Here is a 22910-nt window from a genome sequence, read left to right on the forward strand (position 1 = left end):
GTTTGGAGGCCCTGTAGAAAGAATACACACAAGCAATCACAAAAAGCTCACAGAGTCCCCCGCCCCAACTCCCAACTCCCAGCTCCTGTGACTGAACTCCTTGGGTCACAAATCAAAACCAAATAGCAACAACATATCTGTCAATATGACAATCAGGATTAACTCGAGTGGGAGGGTAAGATAGGTACGGAAGTGAATTTGATAGAGATGCATTATGTCCAAGTATGAAAAAGGCGCAGTAAGACCCATTAAGATGTGTAACCAACATGCTAATAACAAACATTAACAAATGAAAGCAGAAAACAAGCAAAGCCAAAGAAGCCCACACTGCTTTGCTGTGTTGACAGTCATGAACTTCGGTGATGACCCTTTCCTTCTGAGGAAGACACGCCCTTGACTCTCTAGCCATGACCTCACTGGGACTCTATGAAAGATGGTATGCACTGAAGAAACTTGGCTTTCTGGTTTTTTTTTTTTTTTTTTTTTTTTTTCTTCCTCATTCTGGCAGTCTCCTCGCTACAGGAAACAACATCCATCGGCTGGAGAGGCACAGTGAGGATCTGCAGGTGATGTGGGCGGAGCGACCCGCTGTGACGTTTCCGCCCCAAGGACAGAGAGAGAACAATGGTTTACCCACAACACCCTCAGCATTTTCATCAAATTTACCTGGACGGCCCCGGTTGTATCGCGGTGTGGTCATAGGAAGCCCTGGAAGGCGGTGTATGGAAAAGCTGTGGTTCTTCTGGTATGGGGAAGTAAAAATTTGTGTATGTGTGGTAGGATTATGCATTTAGAGGGTCATTTGATCTTTTCTTTGCCGGTTGTATTCTCCATCAAATAGTTCCATTATGATCTTCACCCAGTGGGAGGCTGAGAAGAAGGGTGCACGGCAAAGGGGGTGAAGACAGAGACTGTCCAGCATTGTGGTTTGCAGTGCCCTCTATAACCTCATGAGTTTAGACATGTGCTACCCAGCTTGTGTCGCGTCGCTGTTTTTGAACATTGTGAAACCCGGGGGGGGGGGGGGGGAAGTGAAGCTTTGCTGTAAGAACTAGGTCACTTGGGACAAGCCTTGAGGGTTTGTAGCTGGGCACAACTCCTGGCTCACTCTCGGCTTCCTGTTCTGTCAAGATGCAAAGAGTCTTAATGTGTAGTCCTGCCACAATGATAGGCTGTAACTCCTTACTACTTAAGTCCATACCAAGCATTTGTCTCTTGGGTGGCTTCCTGTCAGATAACTCATCACAAGAACTAAAGCAACTAGAACAACCAGACCAGGGCAGACTTGCCATATTGTATCAATCCCTGCAGTGTTCACGTGGTAACATAAAGTTTTCACCAGCTACAGTTCACACAGGCAGCCTTGGTGAGCTCGGAACTCCTGACCAGTTCTGGATCCCCAGTTCTGCCGAACATCCTAAGCTCTCAGGTCTCAGCCTCCTTTCTTTCTGTGTCCTTCCTTGTTCCACACTTGGGCCATGCTTGGAACTATGGTAGTTAATGACTTTTGCCCTTACTGATAAAAGCCGAGGTTCAGTGAACTGTCTGCTTCATAAACTGGGTAAACATTTCTAATCCTTAGTGTCTCGGATATCTCTTTTGGGGTTTTCTAGCCCTCCCCAAACAATAACATTTTAAGAAACATGAAATATTAGTCTGTGTGTGTGTGTAAAACTGCAAAACTTCCATTTACCACAAGGGATACAAATGTGTCTCTCTTCCTCACCTTGTAAAACCTTTATGTAAATGTTTTAATCCCTCCACCCCAACAGTTAAGACTTTTGTTTACCCAAAGACCTTGCCTCACCCCCAAATTTAGCCCCCCGCCCAAACCAATGAGGAAAAGACAGTCATCAAAAGCCAAAGGGACACCAGGTCCCGTGTGCTTTCCCTCATGCTTTAGCCTGTGGCGCACCCTCTCATCACAAGTACATTGTTACCTGGTCCAGACACTTTAATTGGAGTGACTGTTTCTTTCTTTGTGACTCTGAACTTATTCCTAACATCAAGACCAAGGCTTTCTTAAAGACAGAACCAGGGAAAAGGCTGCTCAAACCGAAACCTCTCTAATACAATTTCTGTTGACTTAAATAGACGGCTTATATTTGACTTCTATCATAGTCTTTATTAATCTTAGACTTTTACTATCAAGCTATAAGGAGAAAACCAGTTAAAAATTACACGTACACGTGTACAGGGCTGGAGCCATGGCTCAATGCTGAGTGTTTATTTGCTGTTCTTTCAGAGAACATCAGGTCCATTCGCAGTATCCATGGTCCATAATCGCTTACTTGTAACTCCAGCTCCAGAGGATCTGATGCCCTCATCTGGTCTCCACAGGTACTCCCACATATATGGCACAGACAGACAGACAGACAGACACACACACACAACTAATAAATGAACAAATTTTAAAATAGGTAAAACAATCACTGGGCTAGAGAGATGGATCGGTGGTAAGGTACATGTACTGCTTTTACAAAAGACCCAAGTTCAATTCCCATCTTCGGGGGATCCCACAACACATGACTGGCCTTCAAGGTGTCTTCTCCTTCACACACAAGCCTCTACATGTACAGAAATACACAATTTGAAAAATTTTAAAAATTTAAAATGATTGTCCATGTCGAGTCTTACAAATCCTAAATACCGTGAACTTGAGTCTGAAAGAACATCAAGTAAGAAAAAAAAAACAAAACAAAAAACAAAACAAAACAAAAAACAAAACAAAATCCAAACACAGTTTTAGACCCTTCTGTGGAGATGTTGGGGGGGAATCAGGGATAATGAGGTATAGTAATATGAGAGAGAAATTTCCAGAAAGCAGCTGTGACTTCAAAGGATGATGGACTGACTAGAACTTCCCTGATGTGTAGAAGTTGGAATGTTACAGATCCAAAGCAGGATTGTCTTGGACTAACGTTAGCCCCTTTAGCAATTGTTTAGTGCCTACCTCTGAATGTAAGGTAACATTCTTTGACTGTCAGGTAAGTTCTTTGGACTGTATGAATGGACCCTCACATCCACTAAAGTGCTAAGAGTGTCATCAGATAGCATCTGACGCCTGAAGTGGAGGCTTCCCGGCTGCACTCTGACGCCTACGTCTTCTTCCCACCAGTGTGTCTGCAAAGTGTCTTGATGCACAGCTTCCTTCACTCTGTCTCTATGAAGCTTCATGAAACTGTTACCATGTTGGAACCTGGAATTTGGGGCGATCTAAAACTATCCCAGGCCAGGGCCCCTCATACTTGACTTTAGAATCTCTTACCCGTTTCGAGTTGAGAGCTATGATTTTTGCCTTATAAGTGAGGCTCGTAAAAAATTAGATGCTTTTCTAGGAGCCAAGGCTAGCAGTGGTTTCCCATGATTAAAATGTAATACAGTCTGAATCACCTGTTCTACACTACTGTTTATTTCTTCATAGATTGAATGCCAACCTCTGGTCAGTGTGGCACTAAAAAGTCCCATCACTGGAACAAGTTAGGACTTTTTGGAAAGCCTACGCTCAGATATAAATTTGCATACAGGAAGCTCATTAAGGAGTGCTCTCACAATCAACAAGAAAAGAGGGGAAGAAAAACCATCAGGTCTGGACAGAGGGAGGCCTGGACTGCAATGCCATATTAATGAAAGTTAAGCTGCCCTGCTGGGTGTTCTGATGACCTTTGAGTGGTCCTGAATAGGGAAGGGAGAAAAGGTTGTGTTTACCTCTGAACTAGCCAGGTTTCTAGCCTGGTCCTGAGAGGGAGGATGGCCAAGGTAAGGTGAAGGTGGCTCTTTTGACAAGGCTGGCCTCAGATAGGTTAGGGGTGCAAGGAGGTGAAATGACTTCTTAAGATCTAAAGAGGATGGGCTGAGAAGATGGCTCAGTGAGGAAAGGAGCTTGCTGCCAAGCCTGATGACTTGAGTGTGGTTCCCGGAACCCACAAGATGGATGGAAGAAGTTGTACTCTGGCCTCCACACAACAAGCTGTGGCATACATGAAAATCAAGTGAACAAACACACAAACACATATATAAAAGAACTGGGAAGAATTAACCCAGAATATGGGGGGGGGTGCATTTGGGTGTTGAAACACAAATCTGTGGCAATGAATAAAAATTTATAGGAAAAAACAGTGATGGTCCTAGGTAGATGAAGGGCCATAAGAGCTCTGAATGTTCTGCTGATGGGCAAATGAGATGGGGCAGGGGTTTATAGCTGTTCACCAGGTAGGAATGCTGCCTAACCTGTCTGGGCGCTCATAGTCTTCACAATGATATGACTGGACACTTAGCACCTTATAGACTTCTAGCCAATGAGAGTATTGTTTTACAACAGATCGTTTTTTAATTTGGTGGGTTTTGGCCACAGTCGAGGAACAAAGCATCATCCATACACGTTACAGCATGGATGGACCTTAAAACTCTCTGCCAAAGCAGCCACCAAAGACTGCACACATACTACATGTTTCTACTTACATTCAATGTCTTAAGTGGGAAAGTCTTGGGAGACAGCAAGTAGTTTCTTAGTCTTTGCCTGGGGAAGAGAGGGAGGTGTCAGATATTGGGATAAGTCAAAGGCCATATATGGTCTCTTGGGCCTTGTGGCAATTCTCTGGTGCTTAAACAACTCTGAATGCCCTAAAACCACTGAACAGTTCATTTCAAATGGATAAATTGTATGGTATGTATATTATATGCCAATAAAGGGGCTATGAAAAGGATCCAGGACACAACCAATGGAGGAGGACTTGTAAAAATAATGTAACGTGCTGCCAATATTCTACTATTTCATAAAAAGATAATAGGAGCATGTGTTAATAAAGAAATATATTTTGTAGAGAGTTAGCACTGATGGAAATCATGACTGAGTGAGTTGGAAAAACAATGATCTGCACTGGTACATGACAACCTAGGACATTAAGGTTGTCTATTGTTTTGAAGCAAATAGACACAAACTTAGTAGCTTAAAATGACCTGTAATTATCATCTGACATTTCCCCTGGGCCAAGAGTCCAGGGAAAGTTTAAAAAGGGCTTTGCTTGAGGCTTCTTGCAAGGCTGCAATTCGGTGTCAGCCAGGCCGGGGGTCACCTCTCAGGTCATGTGGTTGTAGGTGAGATTCGGTTGCTTCCTTGTTCTCTGGCTTTGCCCCTTATGGTGGTGTGGTTCTCTGGGTGCACCAGCCCAGAAGGCAGGAGGGGATCATCAGTGGTCATCTTTTCAGTAATTCTTAAACATGATCGTAAGCAAAATTCACCTGGAAAGCTTGCTAAAACAGGTTCATGGTTCTCCCAGGAATTCTGAAACAGTTAAGTTCAGGCGAGTAACGGCCAGGGCTTAGCGGTGCCCAAGACAGAGTGAATGTCAGCACTATCTATCCTGCCTTTGCTTAATATGGAGGCCTATTTCTCCTGGATTGTTTAAAACTAACTTTAAAAAGTTTATTATTTTTTAAATATTTATTTTATGTATATAAGTACACTGTTGCTGTCTTCAAACACACCAGAAGACCCCATTAGAGATGGTTGTGAGCCACCATGTGGTTGCTGGGAATTGAACTCAGGACCTCTGGAAGAACATTCAGTTGCTCTTAACTGCTGAGCCATCTCTACAGCCCTAAAAAGTTATTCAGAGGACAACTTGCAGAAATCAGTCCTCTCCTTCCACCAGGGGTAACAGGGATTGAACTCCTCAGGTTTTCAGCCTTGGTGGCAGGCATCTTTGCCCACTGAGCCATCCCACCAACTGTAAAATGTCCACCCCTATTATTATTATTATTATTATTATTATTATTATTATTATTATTATTATATTCAGAGTCTGATCATTGTATTTGCCCCTCTTAAAACTTGTTTTTCACTGGACTGAGACTTAGAAGTAGAAGCTCTCAGTGAGGTCAGCCTTCATCTCTTGGGAATCTGTTCCTGGTGTTTTCTTTTTGGCTTCCTTCATTCTCTTGCCCATACGTTTAGCATATTCTACAGCCTCCTTGTTTCTTTTAGCGTGCTGTTTCTTCCGAGCAATATGTAGGCGTTTGAGTTGCAGGGCACATGGAGAAACAAGACGCTGACTCATGGGTGCTTTGGCTCTGGGCTTCTTTCCCTCTTGGTTTAGGGACTTTCTGACAGCACAGTGGTAGACATTATCTTCTTTAGAGAGACTGGAGACCTTTCAGGCGTGGCAAGCTCTTTTGGGTCCTCAAACTGTTGAGTCACAGTAGCATCTGTCAGTCTGGGAATATCCGTTTGTCTTTACTATAACCAACTTGAGAATACTCGGATTGGCATTCACAAGGCATCCACGAAGAGACTTGTACTTCCTCCCATCTCTTGGCCCACAACGAGAGTGCCCCTTACTTAACAGTAAGTGGCCTCTGCCATTCATCAAGACGCTGTGTTTTATGGTTGAAGCCTGGGTTGTCATTCCCACCACCGATTCTGACCACATATCCCTTCCAGTCTTCACCCAGAGCATCAGCAGCTACTGTGGTCATGTGCCCTTCAAAGAAAATATGACATCTGCGTTCATCGTCCACTTCAGAGAGCCTCTGAGAGCCGGTGGCTGGGAGGAGACATTTAGCTTCGTCTTGACATGGCTGACTACCACAAGAACGAGGACCCGTTAGGTTTTTAAAAAATATTTTGTTAAAACGATCATGTTGATATTAGAGGGTTTTGTTTGTTTGTTTTGACACCCCTTGAATGTGGTATCCAAAGTGAATGGCTCACTGACCTTCCTCTGATTTCCAGCTGTGGCTCTGATGTTTGGGAGACTGGCCATAGCTGCTTCTGTTTCCCTTACAAGGAAAAGCAGACTTGGGTGAGGTGAAGCAGATGATGGGTAATTGTTCTGAGGCTCCTGAATGTTAAGGAGCTTTCTGCTTTGATCTCTGAGGCTGAGTGAAAGCTGACTTCAAGCCCCCCCCCCCCGGACTTTTGTGCTCATAAATTTTCCTGTTCATAATAAAAGGGTTCAAGTACATTCTAAACCTTACCATTATACCACAGATATATGCAGCTACCTGCCCCACCCCCAATCAAAGAAGCCTCACTTTACAGCAAATGGAGCCCATCACAGGGAACTACAACTGGATACAACGCGGAGGTCAATGGATCATGGGAGTCCAGACCCGGCTTATACATCTACATTACAGCTCCTGCATTTATGGTGCGGGGAACATTGGTAAAGAGGACTGAAAAGACCAAGATCTGATCTCAAAAGTCTCTCCTAGAAATGGCTGTATACAGTACAATGACATCATCAATAGACAAGCTAACGGGGAAGGGGAAAGCTCTCACTACGTCCCTCCCTAGACAAAGAACTACGGGCAACTAATGACCGCTGAGAGGAGAAGGAGAAGTAACCTTTCCCAGGAATGAGCTGCTAGTCGGCTATCCAATACAGAGTGGACCCCCACATACACACAAACAGCAAAAATGAACTCAGCAGGTTGTATTTATATATGTGTAGATATTCATATGTATATGTATATGTAAAAACAACACTAATAAGAGAAAAAGAGGCTAACAATCTGAGAGCAGAGGGGCATGAAAAGAATTGGGCTTGGGGAATCCGGAGGAGATGAAGGGAGGAGAGAGAAGGAGGAAAGTGACGTAATTCTATTTTAATTAAAAGTGTATGAGAAGAGCTCTTAGTAACCTGAGGGATCAGAGCTCACGGTGACATCATGGCGGAGTTCTGGAGACATGGATGGAATGCCACAACTCTGACGTTGTCACGCAGGAACAAACATTTTTCATTCATTACTGGGTGGAAAAGGAAAGCCCTTACATTGTGCGGCAGCTCATCTCGAGTGTCATGCAAAGATCTGATGCTTGTGACCACGGGGCAAATAATATCCTCTCATTACTTCAACCCATAACAAAGTCTTACAAACCTCAACAAAATCAGAAAACTTAAAATGCCTAGCAATTAAAAAAAATTGCGCTAGAGTCCCACATAAGCATAGGCTGGCTTTGAACTCACTCTGCAGCAAGAAATTACTTTGAACTTCTGATCCTCCTTCTTCTGAGTCCCCAAATGATGTGATTACAGGAGTGAGCCTCCACACCCAGTTTACACTGTGCTGAGGACTGAGCCCAGGGCTTCATATATGCTAGGCAAGTGCTCTACCAAATGAGCTACATTCCTGCCCCTAAAATATCAGCGTTTATTACCTGCTATTCTCACGGGCGTCAGAGTTTAGATAGGCTTTCCAGAACCCTTCTGTTACAGCAGAAGGTTCTAAAACCATCTCTATTAGACAGCTCGGTTCGTCCCCCATCCTCTTGGCTTGGTGGGATGGGAGAGCAATGGGGACTCGGCACAGGTTAACCAGCTCCAGGGCAAAGCTTCCCTTCAGCTGATGTTGGAACGAGGGACGGCATGAGAAGCAAATCTAATTTGATAATCTTAAATGAATGTTGTGGCATGAATGAAAAGTGTCCTCACTAGGTTCCTGTGTTTGAAGATTTGACTCCTAACTAGTGGTACTTTTGTGGAAGGCTGTAAAAGCTTTTAGGCAGTAGAGCTGGCCAGGGGAAACGGCTCACTGGAGGCAGTCCATAAGGGTTTTATAGCCTGACCCCCCACCTCCTGCGTTCTTTCTGTTTTGTGAATGAGGAGGTAATGTGCCCTGCTGCTTCTCAGCATTCCCTGTCCTGGACTGTACTCTACAACTGTGAGCCAATGAAACATTCCTTAGGCTGCTTCTTGTCAAGTATTTGTCACAGTGATGAGAAAAGCAGCTGGCAGGGTTTTAGAAAAGAGACGAAGCTGGGGAGAGGGAGGGAGGTTCGTGGTGAGGGAGGGCATGGGTGATCTAGAAGGAGGTGGGGAGAGGGATGGGGGTGGATATAATCAAAACACATTGTTTATGTGGATGAAGTTCTCAAAGAATAAAGAATTAAGGAAACAAGAAAACAAGGCTAGAGAGAAATTTCAGGCGCCGGGCGTGGTGGCGCACACCTTTAATCCCAGCACTCGGGAGGCAGAGGCAGGTGGATTTCTGAGTTCGAGGCCAGCCTGGTCTACAAAGTAAGTTCCAGGACAGCCAGGGCTATACAGAGAAACCCTGTCTCAAAAAACCAAAAAAAAAAAAAAAAAAAAAAAAAAGAAATTTCAGGCGTCAAGAGCACTTGATGCTCTTACAGAAGATGCAGGTTCAGTTTCCAGCACCAGCACGAGGTTCACATCATCCTTAAGTCTGGTTCCAGGGAATCCAACGCCTTTTTCAGACCTCGGCAGTCATTAAGCATGAATGTGGTACACACACATACAAAAGCAGGACAATTCTCACGCACACCAAATAAAATAAAAATTTAAAGGCACTAGCTACTTTTTAGGAGTTCTGAGATAATTGTTGCAGGCTGGGCACCCAGACTTGTAAACATTCCCCGATTCTAATGTGCCTCAAGTTTGGAGAACCACTGGCTTCCTATGTGGTTCGCTCAGTTAAAGGCTTTCTAGGCGAGGTGTTGATTCATTTAACAGCTACATGAATCCTGTAAGACAGCCGCTGCAGACACTCTATCTGCAATGTTTCCACTTAGGGTGTTTTGATGTATAACCATGTGCCTTAAGGTTCTGAATTTCGATCTTTGCCCAGGTTGGTGCTGTATGGCACTGACGGGGCAGTGAGCAGCAACTCGGCCAGGCAGCAGGAGTCACAAGCACCAGGTTTGGTAGCAGTAGCTATGTTTTTAACCCTCATGTCATCGAAGAGGAAATCTTGAGAAGGTCAGGTTTCTTGTTCAAATCAAATTAATAAGTAAGAGGTAAGCTTCTAGTCCCGAAGTTTGCTGCAGACTCTGCTGTCTATCAGGCTTTGGGGAGAAGAGCAACAGTGACATTATCAGTGTCCAAGGTGCTATTGGGAACCAGAATGGCACATGAACCTGGAGTCAGGAGGGAAGTAATTGGCACTAAGGATATGCATCTATTATATTGGACATGTGGCTTGTATATAAAGCCACAGGGCAGGATGAAGTCATCTATAGAGTGTGGCAATGGAGAAAATGGAGAGGAAAGTGATTGGCAGGTGCCTGGGGCTTAGTGTGGGAACCAGACTTCTTAGCTGCAAATGAGCAAGAAAGATAATAGGGTAAGGGAATGTTCAAAAACTGGTTTGTGGGAATGGCTACTCAATGTCATACATTTATTAAAAGTAATAGAATTGTGCACTTTAAATGGATGGATTGATGTTTTCAAATTTTAGAAAGACCAGAGCAGGGTTCACAGAACTCCAGTAGAAGATGCATCGGAGGAAGGGGTCGGAATGAGCTAGGGAGAGCAGCCCCATGGCACTGAACAAAAGGGAAGGGAGATTTCAAGGAAGTGGTTGGTTTTAAAGGTCCCGAGAGTTTGCAGAAAGGCTGTGGCAGAAAATTAGCCTCTGGATTTGACCAGATGCAGTCATGTCCACTACGATGGAGACAAGAATAAAGTCAGAAGCATTTGACAGGAGGGCAGAAGACAGCAACCCTTGAGAGCTTTTGGGAGGAGTTTAGCTACAGACAGAACAGGACACAGAGAGATTGATGGGGATGTAAAATAGCTTTGTAAACATAGAGTTTTCCTGTCAATGTAATAGAGAGGACAGAGAAGGGCCCTTGAATAGGGCGAAGCACTGGGACATAGGACACAGTGAAATGGATGGCTTTCCAATAGAGGAAGTCCTCAATTCAGCCACTGTATTAAGTACACGAGGCTGGCCTTGAACTCATGATTCTGTGGCTTAGCCGCTCAGGTTCTGGGGTAACAGATGTTTCATACAGTAACCACGTAATGCATCCTTTGTTTTAGTGCAAGGGGAGGTGGAAGCCCAGAAGGAGCATTCTCAGCACCTTTATAGTCTCACTTTAAAAGTAAACAAACAAACAAACAAACAAACAAACAAATAAATAAATAAAGGAACAAGGTCATCTAAGGAAATAGAATCAAGGAGAGTATGAAATCTTTTAAACATTCTAGGATGTAGTGGTTGGGAAGCCAAGAATTGGATCTGCAGTGCTAAGGGTGCACCCTGGAAGTCTGGTCTTTAATACTGCAGCATTAAAAAAAAACAAAAGAACAAAACCCAAACCTATTACTTTATCTGGGTCTTTTATCTGGTGAAGAGTAACTTTCCATGCATTGTATCTTTTACTGCTCTTTCTTGTCCAGTTCCAGGAGGTCTAACACCCGCTTTTGACCTCTGAGGGCATGAGACACTCACAAAGTGTACGTATAAAACACTCATACTCATAAAAAATAATAAATCTCAAAATAATGGGTTTTTTTTGTTTGTTTCACAGACAGACACAAATACAGGCAAACCCATACAGTTTCTAATGAAAGATGCTGCCCAGGTCCTGCTTTTTAAGTCTCTGAACATGTGTGTTGAGTAGATGCTGAGATTTTTTTTTTATAAATTTCTTTTTGATATCTATGATAAGGATGATATCTTTACACCTTTGGTCTTTTATTTTTGTTTTTGAGAATTTTGTACATGTGTTCATTGAGTTTTTGGTTATAACATGTCTCATCTCTCTCCCAGCTTTATGTCTTTTTGAGTTATTAAGCCACTAAAGGGGCTGAGGCTGGAAGACTCCGTAGGCAAAGGCATACGCTGCAAATCCCGAAGACCTGAGCTGATTCCTGAGATTTGCATGGTGGAAGGGAAAAAGTTTATCCTAACCTTGTCATGTGTGCCACACAACACCTGGGCACATACATGAGCAAACATACATACATACATACAAACAACACACACACATATGTATACATATAGATTGAAAATAATAGCAGACTCCTCTTTGGCCACCCCCTCAAAGAAAATTGACTGTCCTTCCTGAGTAATTCATCAGCTGCCCTTCAAATCTTTAATGTGCTGAATTGTAACTTCAAAATCCTTCAGTGACTCTCCCTTAATCATGTTACATTTTTGTCTATCCTCACGCCTAGGTTCCCTATCACCTTATTTTAGATTTTTAAAGTAGTACTTACAAAGTAGTCACCTGCAGTTTCTCTTCTGTGCTATTGTTTTCCCACTTCAGAGTCAAGCTCACTCTGCCCTTGTCAATACCATGTGGGTGCCTTCCTTTCCTAATGTTTTAGAGCTATTTCAATCAAGTGGGGACACTTGGTTCTTTGTTCTTTTTTTTGAGGTCTGGCAACTGTCCAGATTATTCTTGGTTTCCCTGGCATTACTGGGTGTACCTAGGCCGTCATGCATACTGGGCAAATGTTCTAACCAGTCATCTACAGGCCCAGTCTCAACTTAAACAAAAACCCCTCCCCTTTTTTGATTAAGTGTTCTTAATCACTGAGACAGCTTCCCAGCCCTCCAAATTTGCTTTTTAAAAGGTAACATTGACAACAAGCTCAGGTCCTTTGTGGCATTTGGTTGACTGTGTTCCCTTGGTTTTTTTCCCTATCATGCTAGGCAAGCACTTAGCCCTTATGAGCAGAGCACCTTTCTGTATTTTCCCTGCTGAAGAGGCAACATTTCCCACTTGTTACCTAGTCAACAATATACACTTGTCTTAGTCACTATTCTAATGCTGTGAAGAGACACCATGACCAAGGCAACTCTTATATAGGAAAACATGCAATTGGGATGGCTTACAGGTTCAGAGGTTTAGTCCATTGTCATCATAGTGGGAAGCATGGCGGCATGCAGGCAGATAAGGTGATGGAGAGGAGCTGAGAATTCTATATTTGGCAACAGGAAGAGAGAGTAAACCACCGGGCGTGGCTTGAGCTTCTGAAACCTCAAAGCTGACCATCATGACCTACTTCCTCCACTAAGGCCACACCTACTCCAACAAGGCCACACACATTCTAATCCTTTCAAATAATGCCACCCCTATGAGCCTACTAGGGCTGTTTTCATTCAAACCATAACTATAGAATGCTCTCCATACACTTAGGTTACAATACATATTTTAACTCCCATATTGAGTTTATCCAACATTAAAGCAACTTAGATCTGGTAAGAAAGAACAGATAAGCTCATGACTTTGACATTTCGATCCACGGCTTCATTTTGCTGTTGGATGGTTAATCTTGGTTGTCAACTTGCTGGGATTTTCGGATCACCATGGTAACAGACACGTGGGCATGTTTGTGAAGGGTTTTCTAGACTGGGCTCTTTGTGGGTGAGAAAACCCACTGTAAATGAGGACAGTACCATTTTAAGGACAGGGTCCCAAATTAAATAAAGAGTAGAGAATTAGGGGAACGTGAACATGCATCTCCCTATACACATCGTGTGATAGATAACTAATTATACCACTGGGTCTCTGAGCATCCACGTCTCTTTGCTTCCTGACTTGGATTTAATGGGGCTCCCTCAAGCTCTTGTTACCATGACTTCCCCACTAGGATGGGTGTACCCTCAAAACACCCACCCTATTGTAAGCCAAAAGAAGTCCTTCTTTAAATTGCCCTTGTTGAGTATTTTGTTACTGAAAAGAGAAAAGGAACTCAATACACATTGCTGGAGATCCAGATATTCCTAGCTGTTTCCTTAGCACTGAGAAGCCATAGATCATGGAGGGATGCCTTCCTGCGTAAAATCCAACCAAGCCAACTGTGATGGTTTGTATATCCTTGGACCAGGGAGTGGCACCATCTGAAGGTGTGGCCTTGTTGGAATAGGTGTGACCTGGTTGGAATGGGTGTGTCACTGTGGGTGTGGGTATAAGATCCTCACCCTAGTTGTCTGGAAGTCAGTCTTCCACTAGCAGCCTTTGGATGAAGACAGAACTCTCAGCTCCTCCTGTGCCATGCCTGCCTGGATACTGCCATGCTCCCACCTTGATGCCTTGATGATAATGGACTGAACCTCTGAACCTGTAAGCCAGCCCCAATTAAATGTTGTTTTTATAAGACTTGCCTTGGTCATGGTGTCTGTTCACAGCAGTAAAACCCTAACTAGGACAAGTTGGTACCAGGAGTGGGGTATTGCTGTGATAGGCCTGACCATGCTTTTATTTGAAAGAATGTGGATTTTGGGACTTTGGATTTGGAAAGCAGTGGAATGCTTTAAATGGGGCTTAATGGGTCATCCTAGTAGGAATATGGAAGACTTTGTTGCTGGGATTGATTTGAACTGTGTTGACCTGGCCCAAGAGATTTCAAAGGAGAAGAATTTCAGAATGTGGCATAAAGACTGGTTTTGTGGTATTTTGGTGAAGAATGTGGCTACTTTTTGCCCTTGTCTGAAAAGTTTGCCTGAGGCTAAGGTAAAGAGACTTGGATTAATTGCATTGACAAAAGAAGTTTCAAAAAAGCCCAGCAGAGACTTTGTTCTCTGGTTAAGTCTTATGAAGAAAAGTTTGAACAAGCATAGCAAGCTTAGAAAGGAAAAATATAAAATATACGGTTTGAGTATTAAAGGAGTACCAAGAAGTGAAATGGAGCAAAATCTTGTGTTCTAAGAGATAAAGATTAAGGGAGTGGGACCTTGGGGCAAGATCCTACCCAGCTAAATTAGATCCAGGCATGGTGGTACACACCTTTAATCCCATGAGACAAGCATGCTGATCTCTGGAGTCAAGGTCAATCTACAGAGCAAGAACCAGGATAGCCAAGCTTAGGCAGTGAAGGATTTAGAAAACATAAAGCTAGTGATAATGTAATAATACAAGGGGATCATGTTCTAGTTCCTGTAAGCAGCAGAACTCGGCAGCTTCAGCCATGTGCCTCTGGCTCTAGAGTTAAGAATGGAAGGAACTACTGGGAAAATTGATGCTGGTTAGCTGGAGCTAAGGAATTAGCGGTGATTAAGAAGAGACCAGCATCGTTGAGATGAAATCTTCTGGAAATTGTTTTCTGGGATCACAAAGAAGCTGTGTTCCAGAGATACCCAAGGTTGTACCTCATGCTGCGGCTGGACTTGGTAATGTGTAAGAGTCACTCAGGTGGTACTGCTTGTGAAGGAATGCAGGGATCATGGAGAGAAGCTGAGGCTTAGCACTGTGAGAGGCCAGGGAAGCCCATTGGAGAAGGTGAAGCCTCAGCTGTAGTTGATGGCTCAGGATTGAAGGGGTCATGCAAAGGATTTGAGGCTTGGCACCCTGAAGAGAGCCTATGAGAGGCTATTGGTGAAGCCTAGTTGGAGTGGAACACCCCAGTGTATTGAAGATGTCAGTACCATGGGATGATCACCAAGAACAGCAGCCGTAATAGAGTGGATCAACCTGAGCATAGAGTGCTACAGAGGACAGAGATGGAGAAGTGATGCCAGCCCTTAGGCATCAAGTGGAATCCCCGACACTGAAAGAAGAAGATGTAACATTGAAATTGCCTTGGAGACTCAAAGATGTTAAAAATGCCAGAGCCATGGGATACATGCTGAGGAAAGCTGCTAACAGGGAGTGGAACCAGCCCAGGAGGAAGCAGTTTGTTGCAGTCAAAAAAGATGAAAAAGGAGTGGAGATCTGAAGACCACTTTGACATCAGCCATGGAGATGCAGAGTTTGGAGTTTGCCCAGCTGGTTTCCTGCCTTGCTTTGGGGATTACAGTTAATTAAGTTGAATGAATCCCAGAAGAGACCTTGAACTTTGGACTTTTAACATTGTTGCAACTGCTATAGACTATGAGGACTTTGAAAGTTGCACTAAATGCATTTTGCATTATGCTATGTTTAAGTATGGCCCCCATAGACTCCTGTTTTTGAACAAGTCTATGGGGACCAGGGAGTGGAATGTGATGGTTTGTATATCCTTGGACCAGGGAGTGGCACCATCTGAAGGTGTGGCCTTGTTGGAATAGGTGTGACCTGGTTGGAATGGGTGTGTCACTGTGGGTGTGGGTATAAGATCCTCACCCTAGTTGTCTGGAAGTCAGTCTTCCACTAGCAGCCTTTGGATGAAGACAGAACTCTCAGCTCCTCCTGTGCCATGCCTGCCTGGATACTGCCATGCTCCCACCTTGATGCCTTGATGATAATGGACTGAACCTCTGAACCTGTAAGCCAGCCCCAATTAAATGTTGTTTTTATAAGACTTGCCTTGGTCATGGTGTCTGTTCACAGCAGTAAAACCCTAACTAGGACACCAACACAGAAAGCTACAGCTTATACAGCGGAGGGAGCAGAGGGAGCCTAGGCTTTCCTTGTTTCTCATCACCCAGAGCCTGGTAAAATATTTACGCTCTTGCCAATGCTCCCAGAGACTCTGATTCTCAAAACTTGGAGGGATGGAAATGAGCATTGTAAATAGTTACCCCAAGGAAGGTTAGTGAAGATGATCTGTGAACGTCCTTTTAAAATCCTTCCATCTGGGCTGGAAAGATTGCTCAGCAATTAAGAGTGTGCAAGTCTCTTAGAGAAGAGCTGAACTCAGTTCCCAGCCTCCACATCAGGCAGCTCACAGATGATCCCAGCTAATCCCAATTCTGGGGATATCTCTCTCTCTCTCTCTCTCTCTCTCTCTCTCTGTCTCTCTCTCCCTCCTTCCCTCCCTCTCCCTCTCTTTTGGACTATACAAGCACTGTATTTGCATGTTTGCATATCGTACCTCACATATACATGTAACATTAAAAAAATATCAAAACCTGTCATTGAAAATATTAAAAGGGGCTGGTGAGATGGCTCAGCGGGTAAGAGCACCGACTGCTCTTCCAAAGGTCATGAGTTCAAATCCCAGCAACAATATGGTGGCTCGCAACCATCTGTAAGGAGATCTGAGGCCCTTTTCTGGAGTGTCTGAAGACAGCTACAGTGTACTCACATATAATAAGTAAATAAATTTTTAAAAAAAGAAAATATTAAAAAACAAAAAACAAAGCAAATCAAACAAACAAACAACAACAACACCCCAAACCACCCACTGCCATAGAGAAGGAGTCCGGTTAAGAAACAAGGAAGGACTCTTGGTGTGATGCTCCATTACTGAGTCATCCCGCTGTCAGCTTGAAGGGCTTGGGAAGGGCCTGCAGAGAAACACAGCACACCTCTGAGTGTATTAATCAGGATGTTTCCAGAGAGGATTGACTAAGCTGGGAAGGTACATTCTGGAGGAGGGAAGCGTCTTAGTGTAGTCCAAGGAATCCAAAGGAAATGAAAAGAGGAAGAGAAGCCAGAGAGCAGAGCCACCCTCTCCTTCTTCCTGGCCCGAGAGTTGGAAGAAACCAATGCCCTGGGAGGCTTGCTCTGTCTGCCTGGCTGAGTCTTTCAAGGGAGCAAGAGCTGCAACCCAGCTACTTCGTTTCATCCCGGGTTCCACAGCCTTGCGAGCCGGCTCTGTATGGAGCTACAGGACATTGCTCTGTGCGCTCATGCTTCGGTCAGAGTCTCTTGCTCTCCGCAAAGGCTCAGCATTCTGTTCCTTTTCTGCTCTTTGAAATGTCACTTTATCCTCATCTCAACACTGAAGTGTGTCTCCCATGCAGAGATAGGAGACACAATCCCTTACTAGGGAATGAAGCACACCCTTAAACACGGATCAGCTATTAGAACATCACCGGTGACTCTCAGTCAGATATCCCCTCTCCAGGATCAGTTTATTAGACGTTTTTTCTTTCTTTCTTTCTTTCTTTCTTTCTTTCTTTCTTTCTTTCTTTCTTTCTTTCTTTCTTTCTTCCCTTCTTTCATCCTTTCTTTCATCTGTTCTTCCTTCCTTCCTTCCTTCCTTCCTTCCTTCCTTCCTTCCTTCCTTCCTTCCTCCTTCCCTCCCTCCCTCCCTCCCTTTTCCTCTCTCTCTTTCTTTCTTCCTCTCTCTCTTTCTTTCTTTCTTTCTTTCTTTCTTTCTTTCTTTCTTTCTTTCTTTCTTTCTTTCTTTCTTTCTTTCTTTCTTCCTTTTCTCTCACCCTCTCCCCTTTGGTCTTACCCTTTATATTTATTTCCTGGGGCAAATATAACAAAATGCTCCAAACTGGGCAACTTAGAAAACAAGAGAGAATGATACTGCAGCTGGAGAGCTGGCTCAGCGGCTAAGAGAGAGCACTAGTTGCTCTTGCAGAGGACCTGAGTTCAATTCCCAGCACCCACATGGTAGCTCACAACCATCTGTAATTCATCTGACTATCAAAGGCACCGGGCACACATGTGATTCACAACACACACACACACACACACACACACACACACACACACACACACACACTCATACATTAAATTATTATAAATTGATTATAGCACAAATGAAAATAAATAGATATACAAAAGTTAACAGATATAACAGTATCATAAATACACACTATTTCACTGAATCAAGACTTTATTTAGGACTGGGGTTGTAGTTCACTTGGTAGAGTTCTTTCCTGCTGTGCACAAGAGTCTAGGTTCAATAGGCAGAACCCAAAAAGAAAAAAAAACGACATTATTTATTTTAGAAGGATTATAGTTTCAAAGTATGAAAGATACTTTGCAGGGCTGGAGAGATGGTTCAGTGGTTAAGAGCACTGACTATTCATCCAGAGGTCCTGAGTTTAATTCCCAGCAACCGCATGGTGGCTCACAACCATCTCTAATGAGATCTGATGCTCTTTTCTGGAGTGTCTGAAGACAGCAACAGTGTACTTACATATAATAAATAAATAAGTCTTTTTTAAAAAAGGGAAGATACTTTGGAATTAATTAGCTAGTGTGTGTGTGTAGAACTAAATATGCACATATTCTACATCACAGGTACACATAAAACATACCAGGAACACACACATACACACACACATGTATACATGTATACATACCCATATTTAGAAACACAAAATTTCATGAAAGAGTCTCAACTTCAAAATATATTTTTATATTCCCATATTTTGTCTACTTCATAGCTTAATATTTTCCTAAGATATTATGTATTTTTAAAAACATTTAGTAATTATTTTTTACACTGTAGTAATTTAACACTTGTATATTTTCCTCCTATGTCAAATTACACCAAGATGAATATCATTCTATATAAATGTTCTGTAGTTCTAGATTGTTGCCCAAAGATAGATTATAGAACTGTAGCTACTGAATCAAATGATACATGTCTTAGATATGTTCGTCACAATATTAACACATTATATTCTAGGAAATTCACATTACCATTAGCTATTCTACAACGGGAATCTCACTTGGAAATGTGCTGTTTCCCTACTGTAGTGCCTTTCCTTCTCTCTCCTTCTTTTTTTTCCCATTTTTCTTTCTTCTTCCTTCCACTTCTCATTCTTACCAACTTGATGTGCAAAAAAAAAATCTATTGTTTTCTTTGATAAGTCTTTCATTTTGGGCAAATATGAAAATGTTATTTCAAATTTCTCTTTTCTTGGTCATCTAAATTTCTTCTCTGATGAATTGTCTCTCAGTGCCATTTACTCATTTTAAAATGTCTGGACAATTTTTATATTTATTGTCTGTCCTACCTAAATATTAAATCTTTTATTTATTGCAAAAAAAAAAAACCCACCCCATTCCTATTTTGTTTGTCTCAATTGGCTGATGCTGTTTCTGACATGCTGAAGTATACACACATTCTTATATTATCATTGAGTCTGTGTTTTACTGTGTTATATTATCATTGAGTCTGAGCTTGTTAACTTTGGAAAATGGCTAGTCAATTATTTGCTAGTGCATCAGCATGGGTCAGTGGGCAGAGGTTACACTCAGAGTCAAGCAGATACAGCCTCCCAAGGGAACACCCAGTGTTTGCCCAGGCCTTTCTAAACATTGTCAATATTCCTCACAACAACCTTGAGAGACTATTTCTAAACTGATTGAAATGTGGAGTTTCCTAAGCATTGTGGTCAGTTCTGGTAAGAGAGAGATACACACAATATATTCACTGTTGGGAAACACTGCAGAGTGAATGGGGTGTGATCAGATAAGCTAGCAATTGCCTAACAGGTGCCACAGACAAGCAGGTCAGAAGCACAGTCCAGGTGCCTTGTGTGAGTCTCAGTTTGAATTTAAAGACAAGCCTACCCCCTGCCCTGGAGGCGGCTCTCCCACCATAGCACAAGCCTGCATCCGTCCATCCATCCGTCTGTCCGTGTGCAGGTGCAGTTACAGCTGCTCCCCTCTTAACCTCTCTCTCCTGCTATTGCTTGCTCTCAATGCTCTCCTAATGAAGCCATCCCACCCAACCCCCACATCAATAATCTACAGTTTGCATCATGGGCAGGAACACAGAACGTGGCTCTGAGCAGACGGCTGTTCTTGTTTCCAAATGAACCCTCGACAGGTCTGTCTGTGTTGGCTGATGGTCTTGTTGAAAGAATGCTGTCTTTCAGAATGTGTCTGCTTTTCTGCCTTTGGGCTTGGATTACACATCTGTTGCTTTCTGAGGCTTTAGCAAGAGGCTGGGAAACTTAACTCTGAGTTAAAACGCTTCCCGTTTTCACTTGTATGCTTATCGAGCGTTTTCATGTCAATTAATGTCAGATTCGGAGGGGGACTTAAAGATCCTTTTGAGTGTGTCCAGCTCAGGCCTGTGTGGCCAAGGATAGCTATAAATGAGGTGCAATACAAAACTTGCTGTGCTGTGCCGTGCAGTGCCATGTGTGTGTGTGTGTGTGTGTGTGTGTGTGTGTGCGTGTGCGTGTGTGTATGTATGTATGTGTGTGTGTATGTGTGTGTGTGCGCGTGCACACGCGTGGGTGAATATGGTATCTTTGTACTCACTTGTGTGGTTCTTGAGTGTGAGCTTTACTGCTGACAATCTTGTGTTGTAGTGTTGGACACACCTGTCTAAGCACTTCACCACTGCATGCTCCAGAGGGGAATGGGACACAGTATAGGTTGAGTCTAGATCCCACCATATGTCCTCTGTATGTTCTCTCTCTCTCTCTCTCTCTCCTTCTGTGTGTGTGTGTGTGCATGCACATGTGTGTGCTTGCGCATGTCCTCTCTGTATGTCCTGGGTAAGTACCCCAAGATCGTTTCCTCAACAACAACATGAAGCTGATCAAAGAATGCTTATTCACACAATTGTGGAGTATTATAGCCATCGACTGAACATCTGCCTTCAAACATTCGGTTCACAGAAACGCACCGAGCATTTACTACATGGCAGATCGATTTTGTGTGGCAGGGATACAGTGGTGAACTAGGAACAAAACCATTATAACAGCCCGAGAAAGACTCCATCTTCTTCACTTCTTCTTCACACTTGTGTGGAACCGGAAGGATCAGATAGAGCTCCCACAGACATCTACAACACGTGTTAACACAGATGCGAACTGTATGAAGAAAATTAATCAGGAGGAAGAAGGGTGTGAAGACCAGGTAAAGACATGGGAGACCCCTCTTTGAAAAAGCATGTGTTTTTTTTTTAATTGGATATTTTATTTATTTACATTTCAAATGTTATCCCCTTTCCCAATTTCCCCTCTGGAAACCCCCTATCCCATCCCCCTCCTCCTGCTTCTATGAGGGTGCTCCCTACCCACCCACATGTGGTTTTTAAGACCATCAAGATTTTTATTTCATTTAATCTCTCTCTCTCCCCTTCTTCCCCTCTCCCCCCCTCTCCCTCCCTCCCTCCCTCCTCCTCCTCCTCCTCCTTCTTCTTCCTCTCTCTCTCTCTCTCTCTCTCTCTCTCTCTCTCTCTCTCTTTCTCTTTCTCTCTGCATGTGCATGTATCACACTCACACTCACTCAACACAGCACAGATATGGGAGTCAGGATAATTTGCAGGACTTAGGGAGTCCATTCATTTCTTCTTCTATCATGTGGGGCTCAGAGATCAAATTAAGATCATCTGGTTTGGTAGTAAGAGCCACCTTCTCCCTCTTCCTCTTCCTCTTCCTCTCCCTCCTCCTCTTCTCTCTTCTTCTTTCTTTCTTTCTTTCTTTCTTTCTTTCTTTCTTTCTTTCTTTCTTTCTTTCTTTCTTTCTCTTCTTTCTTCCTCTTCTTTCTGTTTTTTTTTTTTTTTTTTTTTGTAGACAGGGTCTCTCTGTGTAGCACTGACTGTTCTGGAACTCATTCTGTAGACCAGGCTGGCCTCAAAATTGGAGGTGCACCTGCCTCTGCCTCCCCAGTACTGGGATCAAAGGCGTGCGCCACTACTGAGGGCTGGTGGTGAGAGCCTTTGTTAATGATGCCATCTCAACACCCTGGGCCTTTTATTCCAGTCAGTTGCTTGAGACATCATTGTGTCTCCAAGGCCGGCCTCAACACTCCCTTGCACCCTGCTCTGTTTTCAGAGTGCTGGGATTCCAGGCCTGTACTGCTACGGCCAGCAAAATATGTGGCTTCTTGAGAAAAGACCACAGTTTGTAAACATGGAAGGAAATTAACCTAGAAAGGGAGGGAAGGAGTTGGTGTGTCCAGGAACCATGTCTCTTCTCAGTCCAACTGGGGGGCTTGAACCTGGGTCTGGTGGACACCTGCTTTTGTGTGTGTGTGTGTGTGTGTGTGTGTGTGTGTGTGTGTGAATTTGGAACATACACTTTGCACCTTGGTAACAAATGATCTAGGCTATGTGGTGGACATCAGGAATCCCTATCTCATGTGGCCAGGAGCTGCTCAGACTGAGCCATGCCTGAGAACTGATTAAAAAATAAACTTTGCAAAAACGATCACTCATGGCAGGTATTGGGATGCTATAGGATTCTCTGCTTTTCCTTTCTTATTGTAGAGTTTTCAACTGAGTGTGTCTCATGCACCTAGCTCTTTAGATTCTCTACTTTGCAAGGGAGGATGGGAGGCCCAGAGACCTTAGGTAACTTGTGGGAGAACACATACACAATAGCCAGCAGAAGCAGGACCTTGCCACACCAAAGCCCGTGAGATCTCAACATTGTTTTCCCACTGGCGGGACTTTGTGGCTGTATTTAGCAGCAGCTTGTTCTCCTATTATCCTGGGAATGAAAGAAGAGGGATGAAGAGATGCTTCATAAGCAGGTGTTTTACAAGCTGGCTTTGAGCAAAGTGTAACATAGAAGAGAAATGCACGACCGTACCGACTCTCATACCACTAGGAAGACTTTGAAGGTGAATCTGGGTCTGG

At 43.4% G+C, this 22910-nt stretch overlaps 1 long non-coding RNA gene across 1 annotated transcript; it reads left to right on the plus strand.

Moving 5' to 3' along the window:
• The first annotated feature begins 597 nt into the window (after nt 1-597).
• Nucleotides 598-21156, plus strand: LOC147002140 (uncharacterized). Its single transcript, XR_015044560.1, has 3 exons — nt 598-745; nt 2246-2340; nt 20944-21156. It is a non-coding gene; the product is annotated as an uncharacterized LOC147002140 (long non-coding RNA).
• Nucleotides 21157-22910: the final 1754 nt, after the last annotated feature.

The sequence above is a fragment of the Mus caroli genome, unplaced genomic scaffold, assembly GCF_978045245.1.
Source record: "Mus caroli unplaced genomic scaffold, Mus_caroli_1 scaffold_11, whole genome shotgun sequence".
Taxonomy (NCBI): domain Eukaryota; kingdom Metazoa; phylum Chordata; class Mammalia; order Rodentia; family Muridae; genus Mus; species Mus caroli.